We start from the raw sequence: 23,326 nt of genomic DNA, 5'->3' as shown, positions 1-23,326 counted from the left end.
GTAATTATAGGTTATTTCCTAGTAATAAGCACTAGGTGTTCCTCAAGAACATTCTTCACATGGTTTAATACAAATACACACTAATGCAAACAGGACTTTTCAAGAATAAATGAAAAGAAATGGAAAAATACCTCCAAACCCTTAACTAAAAGAGAAAAATTCTCGCAAATTCCTTTTCCAAATGGCAAACCAAAGAGCTAATTCCATGTATATAAAGCCATGCTTAAAAGACATTGAAAGGTAGTATGGTAAATATATAGAGATAGTAAATGTAAATTAAATTCTTATGGTGAGACAAACCTGGAGTCAAGTTCCAGCTCTTATTTAATAGCTTTTTGACCTTGAGCCAGGAACTTAAACTCAGTGTTCTCACCAATACAATGAAGATCGTATCTATGTCCTAAGGTTGTTTTGTACATTAAATAAAATAATATGTAAAAATGTTGAGCATAGTGCTGGTACATAGGAAATTGTTTTAGTTTCCATTTTAAGTATTACTGGTGTGTTTAGTTGCAGCTTTCTTACAAGTTCTGTACTGTGCTGCACTAAGTTTCTGGGGAAAACTATGAGGAAGCATATTTAAGAAAGCTGAAGATTCAGTTCTTACTTTTGAAGATTTCGAACATCAATGAGAGTAAGATGGTAGCAATGGTCAGGGGTCAGGGATTAGAATTTCACTATATTAAGTCTTTCTATAAGACCAAGGAGAAAGAATACAGTGGTGATGAGCATACATCTATCTGCAGCTTAGCTGTCAGCCATCTAATTTTTTAATTTTAATTTTAATTTTTCAAATTATATTTTATTGCTTATGCTATTCCAGTGGTCCTTATTTTCCCCCCTTTTCGCCCGGTCACCCAGAAACCCCCACTCTCTCAGGCAAACCCACCACTACCGTTCACATCCGTCGGCCATGTGTATAAGTTCCTTGGCTTCTCTTATCTCCTATGCTGTGCTCTATACCCCCATGGCTATGCTGTCACTACCTATCTGTGCTTCCGAACCCCCCCACCTCTTCACCCTCTCTCCCACACCCCCCTCCCATCTGGCAACCATCAAAACGCTCTCCATATCCATGATTCTGTCTCTGTTCTCCTTGTTTGCTTAGTTTGTTAGATTCAAGTGTTGATAGATTGGTATTTTTTGTCATCCGGTTGTCTATAGTTTTGATATTCTTTTTCTTAAATAAGTCCCTTTACCATTTCATATAATAATGTTTGGTGATGATGAACTCTTTTAGTGTTTTCTTGCTGGGAATCTCTTTATCTGCCCTTCGATTTTAAATGATATTTTTGCTAGGTAGAGCAATTTTGGCTGTAGGTCCCTGCTTTTCATGAATACTTCTTGCCAATCCCTTCTATCCTGAAAAGTTTCTTTTGAGAAATCAGCTGACAGTCTTGTGGGAACTCCCCTGCTGATAACTAACTTCTTTTTTCTTGCTGCTTTTAAGATTCTCTCTTTATCTTTAATCTTTAGCATTTTAATTATGATGTGTCTTGGAGTGGGCCTCCTTGCACCCATCTTGTTTGGGACTCTCTCTGCTTCCTGGACGTGCACGACTATTTCCTTTACCAGATTAGGGATGTTTTCCTTCATTATTTTTTCCAATAGATTTCCAATCTCTTGCTCTTTCACTTCTCCTTCTGGCACCCCTATGATGTGAATGTTGGACTTCTTGAAGGTTTCCCAGAGGCTGCTTATAGTATCCTCATCTTTTTGGATTCTTTTTCCTCCTTATTCTGATTGGTTGTTTTTTGCTTTCTTATGTTCCATATCACTGATTTGATTCTCAGCTTCATCCACTTTACTGTTGTTTCCCTGTAAATGGTCTTTATTTCAATTAATGTATTCTTTGTTTCTAACTGGGTCATTTTTATGCTCCTGAGGTCCTCACTAAGGTCCTTGAGCATCCTTATAACCAGTGTTTTGAACTCTGCATCTGATAGATTGCTTATCTCCATTTTTGTTTAGCAGTTTTTCTGGAGTTTTGATCTGTTCTTTCATTTGAGCCATTTTTCTTTCTTCATTTTGGCAGCCTCCCTATGTTTGTGTCTTGGGTTAGGTAGAGCTGCTCTGACTCTGTGTCTTGGTAGTGCAGCCTAATGTCATAGGTGTCCTGTAAGGTCCAGTGGCATAGACTTCAGCATCTAATTTAAAATAGGTCTCTTCGGTTATTATCTCTCATAATACCCTTTTTGTGCTTTTCAATAGCTTAGTACAATGAGTAGTAAGGCATTTATTTGTTAAGTGGCTCTCATACTCACTGGATGGTAAGCTCCATGGAGACAGCCTGCTTTGTTGCTGGTATATACCTGTCCCTAACATTGTGTCTGGCCATTGCCATCAATAAATATTAGCTGACCAACTGCCTGACTGGATGAATAAATGATGCTTTAAAGTGTTAATTACTTTTCTCTACATAAAAGTCTGGCAATTTCAACTAGCAGCTGGGCAAAACTCACCTTTTAGGGCTTAAACCATTCATCCTTCCTACATACAACCGAGTATAGGGATGGGCTGGTGACACTTATCTGCAACATACAACAGTGTGACACAGACACTGTTGACAGAAGGATGTCACCACACAGGCACCTGCTTTGTATTGGATTTCTGTTACAACCCGTAAAGATCATCATGGCTGAGACTCAGGGATAATGATATATGATACTCAGGATAAATGGTATAAAATTACCAAATGGCTATTTTAAAGAAAGACATATATTTGCCTTCCCTTGGGAAAAGCTTTTGAGCTTCATGTGCAAACTTAGTCATTTAACAAATATCTACTGAGCACCATCCATCTGTAGCCACTGAGCTAGGCATTGAGGATAGAACACAATACAAATAATTTACTAATATCATGTTGTAATAGAAAAAGAAACAATGTTATTTCTACATATTGGGATCTCCACACATAAACATGCAAGGTAGAACTGTCACAACTATATGGGAGATTCCACTTTATCCTCTAAACTGTATTTTCTTGATATGATGTCGGGGGGAAAAGGCAGAGTGCAATTTACATGACGATCTTTGCCCTTAAAGTATTTTCAAGCACAGATGTGTTCTTCCAAAAAGCAACTGTGCTGAGCAGGCACTCCACTGGATGTTGGGTGATTGAGATGGATTTGGTCTCTGCCTGCATGCATCTCCGTCTCGGGGTAGGGGCAGTTATCAGGCAAGTGATTATAATTGCAAACTGTGGTAAGTGCTAAGAGTAAAGTAAAAATGCTAAGAGATAATTCAATGGGGAGGGAACAGAGGAAACCAGAGATAATTCTGAGCTGGAGTGGTACTTCTGACAGTCATCCAAATCCAGGTGTGTTTTAAAGTCATGGGAGGGGGTAGGTTCCTACTCAATATATGTAAGACAAAATAGCACTAAGACATAAAACTCTCACAAGTACCCAAAGGAAGATGTTGATAGACATCTAGTAACTGGACTGTAGCATTCCATAATACTATCTTGTTCTAAAACTCTGAAAACCTACAGCACATGGAGAGGAAAAAAAAAAAAAAACAACAAACCAGCCTCCTCACCTTTAAGCTGAATTTTAATTAATCCCATCCACATTTCTATAGGAATACGCTTGGCAAATGGCAATTATGAAGACTGTTGTACATTTGCAATAAGCCAGGTTTAAAGCCAACACTGAATTCATATGCATTATCTCATGTGGTCATCATGTCGTGTGATATTTGCACATAGTGTTAGGTGCTACCCACATTGAATCATTTTACCGTTCAGATGAAGACTGAAATTTAGAAGAGTTAAGTAATTTACCCCTTGGGTCATACATAGCAGTAAAGGGTAGGGCTGGGATAGAAATCACATTCCTGGTGACATTGCAACCCCAAATCTTCAGTAATTGCAATAAATTACTAATCGCCTGAAAACTGAGATTTTTTTTTCTGCCATTTTCTTACTGGAGTGTGTGTTTGTGTGCATGTGCACACACGTGTAGACACAGGTGAGGTGAATGAAAGTTTTCAGTGTCATCAAATGTTGTGAAACTGAGGTTTTAATAAAAAGCATTACATTTCTTTGTAATGAATCTCACAAAGTTACAATGTTGAAAGGCCAAAAAAATATTTTCAGATAAAAAGAGAGATATATAGTCAAGGTGGAAGCATTCATCCTTCCTTTCCAGTATTTTTCCTGTTTCTAATATTTTTGTATGAAGAGTGCTATGACTAGAGCTGAGGCAACCCATCTTATGACCATAGAGCTTTAAATTTAAAGTGGAAAAGCAAACATGTTAAGAGTGGGAGATAAAAAAAATATTCATGGTATTATGGATTATATGTTTTTGTCTCCACAAGATTCATATAAGACATTAAAATCCCTCAATGCAATGGATTTTGGAGGTTATTTGGTTATGAGGATGAAATCTTCATGAATGAAATTACTGCCCTTATTAAAGGAACCCCAGAGAGCAATTTTGCCCTTTCTGACATGTAAGGACATAATGAGAAGAAAGTCATTTATGAAGCAGGAAGAGAGCTCTCACCAGACATTTAATCTGCCAGTGACTTGATCTTGTAAATACTTCCCAGTCTCCATAACACCATGAATATTTTTTTTATCTCCCACTCTTAACATATTTGCTGAGAAATAAATTTCTGTTGTTTATAAGTCACTCAGCCTACAAAACTCAAACTTGTTTTAATAATGTACATACACGTGCACATAAGCAAATACTTAATAGTTTTCTGAGGGCAATAATTACTGGGTCAAAGGATGCAATTAAAAACTTTTTTATACAATTTGCGAAACTGCCCTCTGGAAATATCATCTATCAACACACATTAAGAGTTCTTGTTTCTAGATTTAATATAAGATATGGTTCAACTAGGACTACTAGAGTTCATTGAATACTAAAACTATGAAACAATTGCTTTTTATATTTAAAAAACCCCATAGATTTTAATTTCTAAAAATCCAAATTTAGGACATTAATTTTTTTACTATTTTAATCAAAATACTTTTTTAAAGACTATTGAAGGTGTTTTAGAAACATTGTTTAATACTGTAAGTAGTTGTCATGTTCTGGAAAATTGAAGAGTTTTAGAGTTGAGATAATGCCTCTCCTTGGTTCGGAAAGAAGGGAGTCCTTCTCCGCTGTGGCACGATGCCCTGGCTGTGAGACCTAATCTACAGCAGGCTTCTTTTGAGAATTATATTTGGTGGCTATAATTACAGAAACTGATTAGTTGTAAATCTGGAGACAGATTTAGCACAGTACTCATTACTCTGGATAGATTGTGATGTTCTTTCACAACAAACGGATGATCTGTAACACTGTAAGATACTGATCTTTATAACTGCTTAATCAGTTTTAGTTTTGTACAGTATTAGTGACCTAAGTTATTTTGTTATCCTGTTTTTGTAAAGCAATTGAAATCATAATAGAGGATTCTGATAGTACGTATTTTGTATGTGTGTGTATATATTTATATATGTGTGTGTGTATAAATATACACACACATGTTTTTTTCTAAATAAAAACAATAAAAATGAGCCCTGGCCAGTGTGGCACAGTTGGTTGGAGCGCCCTCCTATAAATCAAAAGGTTGTTATTCAATCCCCCGTCGAGGCGTGTGTGAGAGGCAACTGAAAGATGTTTCTCATATTCATATTTTTCTCTCTCCCTTTCTAAAATTAATAAGCTTAGCCTTGGGGCAAGATAAAAATATAATAATACAAATGATAACAAAAGTTTTAAAAAGTTTCTGTTTCCCTGCACTTCTCAGGAGATTTAATCATTACTAGTGTGAACAATTAGATATCCAATCATTTTTACTTTTTGTTCTTTGGTTGCCATTAGTGTTTACCATTTTCTTATTGTGAGTGAATGCAATATTTCTTTGTTTTATAAACACCCTTTCTGTTTGTTATTCTAATTGAACAACTGATCTTTATCCTATAGATTGTTAATAACTCCTACTGAGTGCCCTACATCAGTGTGGGAAGAGCACAGCCTGGGTTCAAATTCTGGCTCCACCATTCACAAATTATCTAACTAAAACCCTTTCGTATCTCAGTTTCATTGCTTGGAAAATGAGGATAATAAAGCACTGTCTGCATGGAGCTCTGAGGAGGGTTACGTTAGTTAATGCATTTAAAGTACTTAGAATTGAACTTGACACATGATAAGTACTATGTAAGGGTTAGGTATTATTATTTATTACTCTTATAAAGATATTAGTATTGTTTTAAATATTATTAATATTATTGTTTGTTTTTTTTCAACTCTTTAAATGGTGTGATATGTGACATTCAGATTTTTATATTCTCATGTGGGTAAATTAACAATCTTTTCATTTATCATCTATGGCTTTGGTACAGTGTTTAGGAAGTTTATTCTCAGTTCAATATTTATTTTTAAACTCCTACATTTTTTTTAGCACTTATATGCTCTTAGTTTTCATATTCGAATCCACCTGGAATTTATTTAGGAGTAACCCCTAAGTACAATTACATCTATAACTCTATCTATCTATCTATCTATCTATCTATCTATCTATCTATCTATTTACTGTTAGCCAATTGTGTCAGTTTAATATATAAAATATTTTATCCTTTTTTAATATATTTAAAATATGTTAATTACATTGTCAATTTGCATTTGAACTTCTGTCAGCTTTTGGACATTGCAATTTATCCCACTGAACTACATGAATTCCTTGAATAGCTACCAGTTCTATGCTGTTTCAACTATTAGAACTTTAGTTACTTTAATAAAGTCACATGTATTAATCTTATTTTTAGAATTTTAAACTACTTCCCTACTTATTTTGTTGGATGAATTTTAGATTCATATATTTTTTCTAAAACTCTACACTTTCCCACAATCCTGTGAAATGCCCATGGAGATTTCTTTACATTTACAAATGGATTCAGGAGAATTTATAACTTTTAAACATTTAGATTTTCCAACCAGTTTTGTTTTTAATGTCTGTCCTCAAGATCTAGTCATTTTCTTCACAGATACTTTGCCTCTTTTTTTTATTTTAATCTCTTGGTGGATGTTTCATATGCCTAGTATTTGTTTTACAAGAAAGAACTTTTATTCTCATTCTCTTTGACACTGATATTATGAATTATGGATATAGATATATATATATAGGGATATATATCTATATAAGGATATAGATATATATATATAGGGATATATATATTGAATTTTGGTGTAATCAAGTATAGCCAACTTTCTGAAATATTTTATAAAGCATTTATGTGCTGATTTACTTAGGTTTTCCTCACTGAACATTTGTATTACATATAAATAACAATTTTGATAATTTTGCCTCTTCTTTTCCAATCTGTATATATTTATCTACTGTTATTATTTTATTTCATTTGCTAGAACTTTCAGAAGAATACTGAATGATAATAATGTTAATGGGAACTTTAACACCTTTATCCTCACCTTTAATGAACATTCCTTCAATATTTTCCTCTTTCTTATAGATTATAATTGTAAGGAAAAAATACCTTTATTCCTAGTTTACTAAGAAATTTACTGAAATAAATATTGATGACTTTAAAATTAATAAAATATCCTTGACATTTAATTGTTTTTAAATTCTTGAAAAAATCTTTTTTAGATAGTAAATATTCTAAAAATAAAAAGTATAGAGAAATATTGCAATTTTTATTGTGCCTCCCCAAAAATAAAGTACTGAAAGAAATCAGTTAATTGCCAGTTACCAGTCCTATCAAATCTGGGCTTCCCTTCCAAAATATCTGGACAGACATCCTGAGGAAAAGTGCTGAAAAATGTTTTTAAAACACTGTTTCCGCTACAGAAGTACTATGTCTCCATTATCTAAAGAATTAGAAACATAAACAAGACAAAAGAAAAATAAAACATATACTCATAAATACTGGGTTTTTGTTTTTCATATATTTTCTTTCCTCTTTATAACATATATTTATAAAATATATTAAAAGAGAATTATTTTTATATCCTACTTTGTACATAAGATTAAGAAACATGAGTTAATGTCTAAAATGCAAAAAGAAGGGTTAGAATTGCTCAAGATGTTAGCTCTTCATAAATTCTCTCATAATCCACCGTTAAAGCCTGGCATTGTTATCAATACCAACACGCTATTCTTCAAGGGAAAGAGGGTTTTTAAATATTTCCAATTTTAAAACTTATACATAAATATTACAAAATATCTGAATATAGCAGAAGTTAATTAATTTTTTGAAAAGCAAATGAAAAAGACATAGGAATTTCAAACATTAGACTTCAAGACAAAAATAAGTTTGGTTCACGTCCCTCATTGCAAAGCAAGTATAAATCACAGTGGATTCAATGTTTTAATGTAAATTACAACGCAGAAGATTATCAGAGAACTGGTTAGTTTGCACTTTGGAATTCTATGCTGATTCAGAATGCAAAAGCACAAATGGTCAAGCTGTAGTAGAAAGCATACTTCATAACTTCCCCCCTGCAAAAAAAAAAACAAACCAAAAACCTAAAAAGTCCCAATAATGTCTGTTTAAACCATTTCACTCCTTGTTTGAGGCGAAAAATTTTAACTGAATGTATTGGGGTGAAATTGGTTTGCAAAACCATACAGGTTTCAAGTGTCCAACTCATTAAAACATCATCTGTACCTCACACATGTCAGAATGGCTATCATCAATAAATCAACAAACAAGTACTGGTGAGGATGGGGAGAAAAGAGAACCCTTGTACACTGTTGGTGGGAATGCAGATTGGTGCAGTCACTGTGGAAAACAGTATGCAGTTTCCTAAAAAATTAAAAATGGAACTGCCTTTTGAACCAGCGCTCCCACCTCCGGAAATACATCCTAAGAAACCTGAAAGACTAATTTGAAAAAAATATATGCACCCCCTACATTCACTGCAACATTATTTACAATAGCCAAGATCTGGAAACAGCCTAAGTGCCAATCAGTAAATGAGTAGATAAAACAGCTAAGGTACATTTACACAGTGGAATACTACTCAGGCAAATATTTTAAAAGATTAATGTCTCACTCTGGCCAGGTAGCTCAGTTGGTTAGAGTGTCATCCAAAAATACCAACATTTCAGGTTAAATCCCCCGTCAGGGAACATACAAGAATCAACCAATGATGCATAAAGAAGTGGAACAACAAATAGATGTCTCTCTCTCTTCCCTCCTCACAATCAATAAGTAAAAAAATAAAAAAGATGAATACCTCATTGATTAAACACATACCACATGGAAGAAAATACTGATTTTTTAGGTCCACTATTCATAAATTAATTAGTGGTAAGAGCTACAAACTATATCATTCATAGAAAATGCTAATTTTCTTCAATGCCCTTTAACAACAAAAGATGGATTTGCATACCTCTTTAGAATGAAGTTAATTCTTCTGTTTATCCACAGGCTTCACCAACCCCTTAAAAAATTCCCACTGTTAATAATTATATATAAAGACATTTTTATCAGCTTTTTCCCAATAATGTAGAAAATAAAGCAATACATCAACAGGCCACTTGTTCTTTTTTACGAATTAAAAAATCTGTTAGGTATTCTTTTCCATCAGAGAAGAAATACGATGGATTTTATTTTCCAGATGGTAAATGATTTGAGTCTCCATGTCTGAAATATTTCTGTTTAAACTTGACAAGGGGAAAAAATAACTTCCGTAAGGCAAAGTCATCTTTAAGGTTAAAACAGGTACGCACCAGGCGCACTAGCCCAATTTCCCCATTGCAATAAGAGAACTAAGAGGTGGGTATTAAATGCTCATTTTACAACTATGGGTTTTAAACATTAAAGATTAGGTTTTACTAGGAAAAAAACTTGCCTTTTGGTGAATGCAGGTCTATGATGCCGTTGTTAATTCATTCCCACAAAGCTGCAGCCTGCGAGGCTTAGATGAAATCTTGTGACCCCAGGGCGCTCTACCTCAAAATTTGCTTGGTGCACTGAAATTCTCAAAGATTTCCCTCTTACTGAGCACTGGAGGCCACACCATTTCTTAACTTCTACTCCCTGGCAATGTCTATTTATACCATAAATAATGTTTATATATTTTTTTATATACACACACACAGACACACAGACACACAGACAGACACACAGACACACACACAGACACACACACTTCAGAAAGCAGCATCCTGCCAGGGTCTTAATGCAAAACTGACTTTATGTGACTTTCAACATATTCATAAGTGAAACTTTAACGTGAAGCCCGGATCTGGCCAGAAGGAGAATTTTGAGAAATTGAAAGAAAATGATGAAGAGCTCCAGGTAATATCCTGAAAGGAAAGGCTTGCTTTACTTTAACAGGTATAAAACGGTACAGTATAAAAGACCTCGATTTTTATAAAACAAACATATTTATACCTGAAACTGATGCAAAATAAAATTGAAAGAAAAAATAAAAATAAATTAGAAAAATAAAAACAAACCATGTTTTGAGAAACTGTACATGTGCCTAGGATTGTTTTATTGTCTAGGAAATATAATAGCTGAAGCACTACACAGCAAAGTTAATAAACATAAAAATTAATCAGATGATTAAACAAAGTCTCCATAGTAGGCTTTTCTTTTCTGTCCAAATAAACCAGGATGAGAATTTCCTAAAAACAACTTTGGCATTAAAGTTGGCTCTTTGACCCTAATATCTTTGTTTGGCTTGTGGCACAGATTTTGTTGCCTAGATTTTCTCTCAGATGCAGGTATCGTTTCCTCTTTTCTCCCATCATTAGCCACAGATGCTTGTTCCAAACACAGAGATCTGCCCTGTGCCCTGATTTTAAGGTCTTAGTTGGTTCAAGATTAAATTTGTTAAGGAGGCAGACATTTTGGAACGATCATCCCTACCAGATGTGGTTCTTATTTCCCACTTGAAATGGTATTAGAGGAAATATTGTGGTTATTGATATTTGCTGACAGCGTGTCTTGGTGACAGTTCTTCCTTGGATGGGGGGAATTTGTCAGTCCCCTAAAGCTATGTATTGACATGTTTGGACAGTAATAGCGTAAGTTTTGGAGCTGACAGTTGCACTCAATTTTGATTATGATACGGTAACTCTCCTCCTGGAAAGAGACATTCCAGAAAGGATGTGGATATAGGCTTTCTATAAAGAACACACATTTTCCAATGTGCATGGGAGAAGGCTCATTACAGCCCATCATAAGGACAAGCCCATTGATTATAAGTACAGCTGAATTTTTTATTATCTATATACTCTGCTTGTAATAAACCATCCAATATGTCAACACTTATGTGGTTAAATCTTTCCATACCAACAAAATACCTACATACAAACAGGATCAATAGGTTAGTCTTTCTCATATGTAACCTTTACCCCAAATCATGAGTTAACATTAACTAAAAGGCAACACCATGTGTCTCCCTATTTTTCTCTTATCTTCTTTAAGTATATCCTCATCTCTCTCAGAAAAATAAAATACATCTATTAACAATTTTTTTTGCAAAATTTAGTATTTTTTTGAATGAAATATTTCTTATCTATTTTTGATCTGCCATTTCTCTTCCTCTTTTAACTTCACCATTTAGCTTGGCTTGTGTTGTTTCAATTTTTCTCTGGTAAAAAAGTGGTCCCATTTGGCTTCCAGCACCTTCATTCCACAGCTACTTCTCAATGATCTCTGTGCTCATTTTCCTTGCATTTCCACTGTGGTAAAACACTGTGTATGGCTGGTCCTCAAGATCCAATGGTTTCCTTTTCCATGAGAAGCAAAAGAGGAATTGAGAGAATGAATGTTATTGGGATTGGAATTGGGAGTGTCATATTCTTCACTCGTGACTGGTTCAAGAATAGTATATGACATGACGATGGATAATGAGATATAAGGAGATATGTACTGGTGACATGTGGAAATGTTCTCCCTGTCTCTTACTAGAGAACACTTAAAGCTAATCTAGCTACCTCTTGACATGAACAAGGTAGTATGTAGCAGCCACTGGAAATCATTCTAAATCAAAGGGAAAGGAGCTTCAGGATGAAGACAGCACTCTGGAGGGTAAAGCAGAGAGAGAGTGAGAAAAACCCTAGGATCCAAGGAATCCTTAAACCACTGGACCCATCCAACTTATGTTTTGCTTCCTTAGTGCTTAAACTAATTTGAGTTGGCTTCTGTTACTTGTAGTCCAAAGGACTCAAACTGGCACACTTTGATACACATTTACTAACTGGAACGGTAAAAACTGTCCCATTGGTAAAGACCATCCCCAGTGAGAGTTCTAGTTTTACTTCTTTATAGTTTCCCTTTAAATTTAAGTCATAAAACAGAAGAAAATAAATTATGTTGGTGCCATGGTCTCTAAAACAGCATAGATATCCAAAAATATTTATATGATCGTGACAACTGGTCAGCCTCTGGTTAGGTCAACAATAATAAACCACATAGAAGCCATGAGGTTATAAAGATAAGTCATGGATCCTATTCTCAAGAAGCAATATTTGGCATGAGAATGGGCAGCAGATGATAAGTATACTCTCATAATGTCTGTTCCTCTACAGATGAACTACTCAAGGACCCTTAGGAGTCAAGCCCATCACTGAGTTAATGCAGGCCTTTTCCCGGTCAGATGAGACCACATTCATCTAGAGGACACAGTATTATGAGAGAAGGACTCTTGGTTAACAGTATTGATATTAAGGGGAAGTTCTTAATCTCAAAATTATGGTCATTTAAATCTACTTCTACCATAGATAAGGGTTGTCATCAGAATAGTTAATATCCTTGGGGCTACAAGGACTAGTTAAATTCTAATATTCAGTGGTTAAGACCATTTCTTATCTATGGAGCTGAGCATTAACATTCTTAAAAGCTTGAAATTTAAAAATAATCATAATTTTTCAGACCATTTGATTAAGATATGTCTTTATTTGGTTATTTATTTTTCCTATTTATGCATTTACATGTATGTATACTTATACACACATACAAGTACTAACTAAAGAATACAACACTCAAGAAGATCAGAACAGGCTATCCCAAAATATATGCCACTTTGGCATAGCGAATATTTTGAGATGAGGGTGACTGAGAAACTGAATGCAGGAAGGGCTCTCTGACCTCCCTCTTTTTACCTAAAGGCAGACATTTCCCATGAGAAAGATATGCTCCCTCTACTAGGGGAAGACAATTCTTATCACTGGAGATAAACAATAAATACTGAAATAATCTGTGCAAAAAAACCTACTACAATTACATTATTTTCCATTAACATCCCCTATATATTTTCTAGTCGTTTTCCCACAATTCACTGCCTCTAGTCCAAACCCCTTTTTCCTTTGTCTTGTCACATCTCCACAATTTACTATTCTTTCTTAAAATGATAAAACAGCTCTAAGGCCTACTTGCTCCTTTGGGTTTTCATTTCTTCTGTATTAAGGCCTCTATGCACATGTACAAATATTAACATCAAATAAAATTTGTATGCTTTTCTCCTGTCAATCTGTCCTTTGTCAGTTTAATTCTCAGGCCCAGTGATAGGACTTAAGAGGACAGAGGAGAAAAGTTTTCCCCTCTGTGTGCCCCTCCGCTTACTAAAAGCATGGCTCTTTGTAAATCTAGCAGTTTCTCTGGAAAACTTCATGTTTTTGTATTTAAAATAAAAAAGAACTGGGAAATGTATTTATGTAAATAAGAAAATTGATTCTGGTCATTTCAGATCTAGTGTACCCTTCTAAATGTCTGACTTGAAGATTTGTTTTCTATTGCATTTGATGTTTCCATCATGTCAATAGTGTAAAGATCAGAAGTAAAAGTCAATATGTTATGGTACCTTAACAAATATTCTATCAGCATCTCTTATACTTTCCTCATCTTTAGTACTTAATCCCATATGAACAGTTTAATAATAAAACTCATAGTAAATTCAGACTCAATGTTAGACATAACTCTTTGGAAGAAAATACATTATACAGTCATTGGCAGATTAAGCACACCAACACTTACAAAAATAAAATTTAGACATTAAAAATAGTAAAATCTTAAATTACATTAAGATATTAAACCTTAAATTAAGCTATATTATATGGTAAATATGCTAGATCGACATACATGATGAAAAAAGGCTTTAAATGCCTCCCCTGGGGAAAAATAACTTCCTGAATCTCTATTTGCTAAGCAACTTCTTCCCCTATTAGTCATCTATTTACATTTGCTTAATTTTGATGGATTAAAAGTCAGTGTTGTTAATTTCACTTTCTTTTGTCTCAGGTACCAAGTAATCATAATATTAACAATTTATATATTTTGCTACACCTTATTTAATTTACATGGGCGGTTAGACGTATCAGCATGTTGGAATGCCTTCTTTTAATAATTTTGTCTATGGGAACACTGTTGCATAAATCGTCTGCACTAGAGGTAGCCATGGGTGAAATGGCCTTTCTTATTAAATGTCACAAGATTTAATGTCACAGTATAATTGGGATGGAAGGATAATTGCACTAAGCTCAACATGTCTTTTTATGCTAACACATTATTAATCCACAGGAGTGGTAAAATATGTTTCATAAAGGCCCCATTCACATGGAAATTGTTGGCACTTGCTAAAAATTACACTATTTCATTGCTCAGCCCTGAGAATTTCTTGTAGAATTCATACCAAATTTGATTTTCAAGGGAAATTATAATAGGAGTCCATACAAAAAATTCAACATTTGTTCTTAAAGTATATTTTAAAGGATTAAAAATGGTCTTGTTTGAAGTACTAATGCATTCTAGTATCACACAGCAGTGTCATAGTTCATGCTTAACAAGTGATTTGAAAGTCTATTTGAATCTGTTTTTAGATTATGACTTTCTCCAGACTACTCTCTCTGTCTCTCTCTCTCTCCCCCGCCTCCCCTTTACCTCTCTCTCCTAGGCCCACAGCTAAACTACAGGTCCTAGCCTCCCTTAAGTAACGTAGGATCACATAACTGAGTTCTGACTAAAGATTGTGGGCAGAAGTCATGACCCATGAAAGCCTGCTCCACAATTCTGCTTGTTGTCTTCTATATTCTTGCATAAAACAGAAGATCCAGAAGAGGACTCCAAAGTATGATGCTTGAGGAATATCCATATTAAATTCTTAGTGAGAAAAAAGAGAAAATTATAGTGTTAAATTTATCAGGATGTGAGATCTTGAGAAGCCGTTAGATATTCCTGACTTTCTCTTCTTTCTGCATTTCTTCTTTCCTTTTTTAAAAAATCTTTTTACAAGTGTAGAATCTACTGACTCAAGAAAAAAGGAAAAATCATCTTCTAATAATCTATATTTTGTTATCATTGATTCAGTCAATAACATTGATTACACTATTAACTTCATTGGGCTTCATATATCCAAACATTAACCCAAGGATACATATGAAAGCATTTCATAAAAATCAGAGCCCACAGGGCCTTTCTCAGGCAAACTCCTTCATTTCCATGCCTTTATAGGACCTGAACCCTCAATGCTACAAGCTATACAAGAACAGTCATTGTTTTTAAAGGAAATTAGAGCAAAAACAGTTTGCACCCTTGTTTCAAAGTCTAATCCTGCATTCACAATACTGTTCTTGATGAAATTTACCTGTAGAGTCCAACTGCCCCACAATGGCATTTCAACACGTCCACATATGTGTTTCAAGAGAGGAAAGTTCTTCCTATCACTGAGAATACTTTGGTTTCCTCAATCTTTACTTCTCTAGGCTAAAATAAATCATACCAGCCTTTTATGCTTATCATTAAGAATGAATTTCAACACTTCAAACAGTTTTATATCTCTTTCATCGGCCATACTCACAGAATTGATCTATTTGGTAGACAAACTGAAGAAAAAAGAAATCCATCCAACTGTTTATATAGAAAAAACTACTTTTGAATGAATGATCCTCTTTGTCAAATATTTTTTATAGCCTTGAAGAACAGAATCTGAAACAGATAGACTACTCAAGAAAAATTGTAGTAAATGAGCTTAAGAGAATAAATTTTTTATGAGTTTAAAGAGTAAGATGCTTATGCATATTTTACAGCACAATTCTTTTATATTTAATTTAGTTGTAATAATAGTTACTTTCAGTTCAGGGAGGCACACTTCCTGTAGGTTTCTATCAAGTAATTTGATCTAGCCAGAACTGGATATCATTGAAAAACTTAGAGGCATTATTTGGCCTCATCTCATCTTTGTAATTATCCAAATGATAAGAACCCAACACACCCACTTATTTGGAACAACCAGGAGGAGCAAAGTGAGCTAGTACTGAAAATTATACCATTAAACAACTTAATCAATTTAGTCATATAGGATTTTAAAGATAAATCTTAATTGGAATGGGGTTGGGGGAGGAGAACTCAACCAACATCTTGGAATCCACTAATAGAGCTATACAACTTACCTAATAAATGCATAAGTAGCTGTCATTCTCTCACTATTGCTTATTGGGGCTGTGGAGGTAGTAGATTTGGATCCAAATCCCATCTAATCTGTTTATTAACTCCATAATTTAATATCTCTGATCATTAAATTTCTTTATTGACAAACTGAGGATAATAATATTTAACATGCTCTGTGGATCTGAGGTTTTTATAAGATACAATGGATAAAGCACCTACCACAATGTGTAGAATATAGTGGAAAGCTGTGGTGAAATGAAGATGCAACACATTCTTTGCCCCTCCTCCCATTCGATTCCTCCTCACCTTGAATCTGGGCCTTTCCTGAGACTTGCCTTGACCAAAGGCACGCAAGAACAATGTTGTTGTATAACTTCCACGACTGGGCCTTAAGATGCTGGGAAACGCTCAGCCTGGTTTCAGGAGCTATAAGCCTCCAAGAGGCTGGAGGGCCCCAAGGTGGGAAATATTCAGGAGGCCTTGGGAAAGCAGGCTCCTGAGGAGACTTGGCTGTCCCCTCCCCACCCCACCCCACCCCCGGATGGTCAATAGCTAACGATGAGTAAGTTACCTTGCGCTGAGGTATACGACCTAAGACAGGTACTGGCCGATATTAGCAGCAGGTAAGAAATTGGGGGACATGGAAAAGGGACAAAAAGGCCCCCCCCCCTCGGCTTGGCTGCACACAGCCAGAGTCCTCATTGCATCTGAGAAGCGGTCTCCTTATCTCTTGGTGGTTCCCTCCCCACACCTGGCTCAGGCTTGAAACAATGCAGGAGTCAGCCCTAAATCAGATCTGACAGTTGCCAAGGAATCAGACCTAAAAGTAAATTCTTTAGAGTGTGCTTTGTTCTTTCCTCAGATCTCTGGCCAGCTCATGCTGCGAAGGACATTCATATTATTTACACCCCTTACCTTGTTAAGACATTTGCTTTATTTACACCTTTTACCCTATATCTTTAAGGCACCTTTAAGTCTACTTTCCCCTTATCTATAGTCTCTATTGTTGATTCTGGTCTCCTCTTGGACCCATCTAAATTAGTGAATTCCTGTCACTTGTTTTCTTAAAAGCATCTATTCTCTGTGAAACTTAACATGCTAATATAACAAGTGTACATATACATTCCTGTTACCGAGCCCACTGATAAGTTTTTCAATAAAAGCTTTGGAACAAAGGGCAATGGGGCCTTCCCCACTGGAGGGATATACCATGGCCTTATCTAGTGAGAGGGAAGGGCCTCCGTTGGCTCTCCCGGCAAACAGAGAAGCGTTTGAGATGCTTTGTGTTTTATCCCCCTCATCCATGACAACCCCAGGATGGGCTCTGCGGGTTTCAGAGCCCTGTTCCCACCTCAGCTGGCCCCAGCCGGTTTCCCTCAGGTTTCAGGAAGCGCTGCATTCTCTGCAGTGCTCCCCCGTGGCAGCGCACCCTTATAGCCACCGCACAGTGCGCCATTGAGAGATACGCAGCTTTCACCCTCATGATAGGAATGCTCCTTCTTTGAACTGACCCACCAATCCATAAGAAGCCCAAGCCACATACAAAGGCCATGTGGAGGAGACCCAAAGTACTTGGCTTGACAACCTCATCTCAGCTAATGGGGGTGCATCGCCTTGGACACTCCAGGCCAGTCATTTTCCCAATGATGAGGGAAAATGGCACACGCTGCTTCTTTGTTCTACTTAGAGACTTTAGTGTCAATACAGCTCGCACTGAATTTTATGCCAAAGCATTGGGGATATAAAGAGTAGGTGTTTTGTTCTCCTTAAAAGGAAAAGAAAAAAGAAACTTTCACTTACATAAAATAACCCTAGAAAGACTAGTGTTTTCTTTCCATTGTAATATTCACTGTCGTGCATATTCTCTCATTATAGCACACACACTGTGCATTCTTACATGACTATAAATCACAGGACAGAGCATATGTTTGCTGCAAAACCAGACATCACATCCTGTTTAAAGAGTATAGCTCCCAAAGTCTCACTTGTTCTTCTTTGCTATGGTCTTCCCAGATTTATATTCTGTTTGCCTTCCTGCTTCTTGTCCCATCTTTCCCTGAGGACATCATAGACCTAGCACCAAATTTGCCTATCTGCCCCCATTTTCTACCTTTGTACACTTCCTGTACCTACCCTCCTTATAGTATTTTTTACATTTTTCCCAGTGTTTTTACCTCCCTCCTTTCCTTGATCTGGACTAGTTTTCTTCTTAGATCTATTACATCTAATGAACACTACTTTTAGATTTCCAGTCTTAGCTTTTCTTGCTTTATCATGAGTCATTTTTGCTATGCCTCGGGTGGCAGTAGATATGGTATTATCTTAATTGCAGGTGTAATGTATAAATGCACAATGTCTTCTTTGTGCGTTTGAAATGAATGAAAATTTCAGTAATCTACACAAGAAAATGGTTATATGATTCTAGGTAAATTTTCTAATAGAGGTGATAATATCAAAATATACAACTAAATATTCAATAACCAATCACATTCTGTTCTTGATATATAGCCAAGCTCCTGCACTCTTTGCATGTTCCTACTTCCATGGTAACAAATCCTTGCCATCTTTGGTGGGGTTTGCAATCAAATATAATACTATACAAACAGCTGAGCAATTATCAGGGCATGCTAGCCCTGTTTTGGGGAGCTACCTTTCCTCTACTAAAGAGGCCACAACCAGTTTAGGAACAGAGTACTTATGTATATTTGCAATGTGAACAAAATAATAACTGGAGTTTAGAATGATTTAAGATTTTTAGTATGAACAATGCATTCAATTCAGGAAATTTCCTCTTAAACATAGTAATTATTTTAATTAATTTTTCTCTGGCAACTTTTCCATTGAAATTTTCTTATTGTGTCGTTTTAATTGAGGTAATTCAATTAGGCCCTAGAAATTAAATTATTCAAAATTGTGGCCATTTTTGTTTAAAGTGGATTTTTAAAAAGTCTTCTTAAAGACTGTAGTTTGAAGAAATGTTTTACATGTTTGCTCCTTAGCTAATGTGTTTTTCAGATGCTTTGATCTATACGCTGGCAGATTTGTGCATTTCACAAAAGCACTTCTCCCAGTGAGAACAATTCCAACCACAAGGAAAGACGATTCAAGCTGAGATTGAGCAAGACAAAGAGATAAGGATCACATTCAGAGGCAACTGGCTGTCAAATATAGGCTTGGACAAAAAGTCAAAGAAAGCAGTTCCAACAACTTGTTAGTATCACAGGGATAAATATATGGATGATTAGCTTATAAAGATGACAGGTGAGAGAAGGGACTGCCTAATGAGGTTCCTTTTGTCTTTGCCTTTGTGCAGTAATGTTCAATTTAGAAAGAACTTCCACACCCTTTGTTTCATTCAGTTCTCCCAATAATCTCATGAATGAGGTCAGGACAGTAATGTGTCCCCATTTTCACCTGTGAAGATACCAAGATTCTCAAAGGATTGCTGAATTTCTTCTTCTTTTTTTTACAAAAGATTTTATTTATTTATTTTTAGAGAGAGGGGAAGGGTGGGAGATAGGGAGAGAAACATTGATGTGTGGTTGCCTCTTGTATGTCCCCAACTGGGGACCTCGCTGGGAACCCAGTCATGTGCCCTGACTGGGAATCAAATGGGTGAGCCTTTGGTTCGCAGGCAGGTACTTGATCCATTGAGCCACACTAGCCAGGGCTGACTTTTGTAATATAACTTTCATTAGGAGATAATTCAAGATATACCTAAAAAAAGACTGAGCTGGCCTTTATCTGTGTCTTCTGACTCCTGTGCTTGGGTCCTTTTCACTTCATCGTTGTTTTAAAGCTTTAAAAAAAAAAAGATTTTATTTATTTTTAGAGAGCGGGGAAGGGAGGAAGACAGGGAGAGATACATCAATATGTGGTTGCCTCTCATATGACCCATACCGGGGTCTTGACCCGCAACCCAGGCATGTGCCCTGACTGGGAATTGAACCAGCAACCTTTGGTTTGCAGGTCAGCACTCAAGCCACTGAGCCCAACCAGCCAGGGCACCACCTCATTATTTTGTGGCTCAAATTTTGAGATGCATAAACTTGCAAGTGAAGTAGATAGTTTATAAATCACATGAAAGTTCACATCTGCCCAACATTAAGGAAGAAATAGAACTAGTTATCTTAATAGGAGGTATGCTTTGTAAATACTTCTTTGTTAAAATCTTGATGACATATGCACTAAAAACTACACCTGTGTGCAATTCCTGTTCATTGTCAAGAGGAAAGCTAGGGAAGCTCTTCATCAGGAGATCTGGCAATAGTGGCATTTTATCTGATCATGCAAATTCTTGGGTAGAGTGGTGACCTCACTCATGGTATATTGCCAAACAAGAATAATTTTTGCTAAAGAAATATTATACAAGTGGTACTGTTTCCTTCCCTTCCCTGCTTTGTGGCAACTGTCATTTGAGACCATCCCATCCAAATAACTACCTATAAACACAGTTATTTTTTTAAACTCAGGATTTTGCAAAGGCAATAGAAAAGGTTAGATGAACAAATGATTACTATGGGTCAAGAATTATAGTAAAGAGCTAAATATAATTTGAGCCTACAGCAAACTATAGGTAACATTTACAGGATGGAGCAAAAGTATGGTTACAGTTGTATGATAAATAATACAATAATTAATAAATAATAATACAAGAATAAACTCTGTTTCATGTATTCAAAACTGTAAACCTACTTTTGCCCCATCCCGTATATCGTTAGGGTGAAATATTTAATTTATTTAATTATTTAAGTTATGAAAACCTTTAAAGAATCACACCCAACAGAAATATTTCTCATCAAGACTACCATTAATATTACACTTTCATCCTTGATCTACTTTCTGCTTGTTGTGAATCTACATTGATCTACTGTAGAAGGCCATTTCCTTACATCAAGGCCTTTAACAAACCTGTGTATCATCCTTCAATTTTTTGTTTCTAAGTTTGCAGTTGTTTGAAAATAAACCTTAGCCATATTTCTAAGTGGTTTTCTTTCCTTTGATTTGCTTTATAAGTTCCCCATGATTAGTGTTCATTACCCTGGAACTCTCTGCATTTGTGTGTCTCTCTGCGTGCTCTTTGGAACTCGTTTAGCTCAGAATAGGCTTGTAACAGCTCCTATCATCCAGCCCGTCCAGGCTGCCTGCTCTCTTTTCCTGAGCTGCTTCAAGGTCCTACAACAATGGGAAGAGTTTTCATAGTTTCCCAAGAAAGAGGAGTAACTTTCAGATTGGTCTGTGATAAAAAAAAGTCTGTGCCAGTTGCAAATATTCTATGACAGTTTTAGAAACTGTGTAGACCTATGGGTTCTGAGATCTATATGAAATATGAACCCATGCTTGAAACTTTTGTTTATAAGTGGTAGCTGGGTTTTGATATGACTTATTTCTTATTTTGGATCATGATAAAAAGGACTTAGAAAATTACTCTTCTATGTTATTTAATGTATAATATTAACTATCCAACTATTGGCAGATAGTTGAGATTTTATTCTTAAGCTTTACAAGCTTACTGCTGGATGTGTTTCATCTTGAAGTGGATACTTGAAAACTTACAAAAGAGTTGTGAAAAAAATTCTTTTATTTGATGTCACTGTTCAGACTTTCAATATGGGACAGCTTGGTATGTAAGCAGACCTTATGCCAATGAATTTCAACATTTTCATCTCATGACATACATAAACTATTAACTAAAATTATGTGTCACACACAAAATATATTTTTTGCTGATCTGACAAAAAATAGGTGTAATATTGATTCATTCATAATGAACAGCTATTGTTGTGTTGGCTGTTGTCATTTTTTGAATTTGACAGGCTAAGGGAGAAGAGGCCAGTGCCCCTGACTAAATAGTCAGGTAGTGGATGTTTTAAAAATTCTTGGGGCACACTGGTGTGCCTGCCTTGGCACATCAGTTGGAAATCACTTCCCTAAGCTTCTGAGCTAGATGTCTTTGGCTTCTAATCTGTTTTTACCACTTGCTTAGCTGGAGGCCTTGGGTTAAGTCACTTAATTTCTTTGAACTTCAGTTCCCTCACCTGTAATGTTGGGATAATATTTATCTCTCATGGCTGTTTTAGGGATTAGAATAATGCACACAGAAAGTGGACTCTATAATTCTAACAGCAGGAGCCTGGTTTATAAGAAATATAAATGGAAGTTATAAAGATATTAGAGCAGTTTTAGATAAAAATAAATGTTACAAGAGCAGTAGATTTTAAAAATCTGAAATATTTAGGGAATTCAAATTATTGAACCTGGAATCAAGAGAAAAAGATAAGCAATCTTCTCTATGATCTGAGAGTCAACTACAAAGAGGAATTTAGTTGTCCTCCAGAGGATTAAACAACATAACCTGACAGTACGAGAATCTAATTAGCTATTAAAATAAAACTATTTAAAAAATTAAAAGTGGCTAAACAATCCAGAAATTCCACTACTAGGTTTATTTGGAGGTCTGCTGGAAGAAGTCCAGCCATTGTTAATGTAATGAGAATAGCTTGCTACACATCCATGTAACCTGGCAGCCAAGGAGAGTGTCCTGGAATGCACATGTGTGAACAATGACAACTTCACTGTACTAGTCAGTGGGGGCGGTAGATGCCACTGAGTGAACATGTGTACTGTATGGCCATCACATTCAAAATGCTTGAACAAGTAGAGCAATGAATCTGCATCTCATTTTGCGTTAAGCTTGAACATTTCTTTCTGAAAACTATTGGGCTGATTCAAAGGGCTGTAGCTATGGGCAACTTCATGATGACAACATGTCTGCTCATGCATCATGTCTCATGTAGAGTTTTTCTGGCAAAATATCAAATCATCCAGGTGACCCAGCCCCCCTACCACACAGATTTTGTGACCTGCGACTTCTGGCTGGCTTTTCCAAAAACTAAAATTGCTTTTGAAAGGGAAGAGATTTCAGACTGTCAAAGAGATTCAGGAAAATAAGATGGGGCA

This window comes from Pteronotus mesoamericanus, unplaced genomic scaffold (genome assembly GCF_021234165.1).
Source record: "Pteronotus mesoamericanus isolate MK-2021 breed Mesoamerican mustached bat unplaced genomic scaffold, CSHL_Meso_final scaffold_651, whole genome shotgun sequence".
Taxonomy (NCBI): Eukaryota; Metazoa; Chordata; class Mammalia; order Chiroptera; family Mormoopidae; genus Pteronotus; species Pteronotus mesoamericanus.
Note: the sequence above shows the minus strand (reverse complement) of the source record.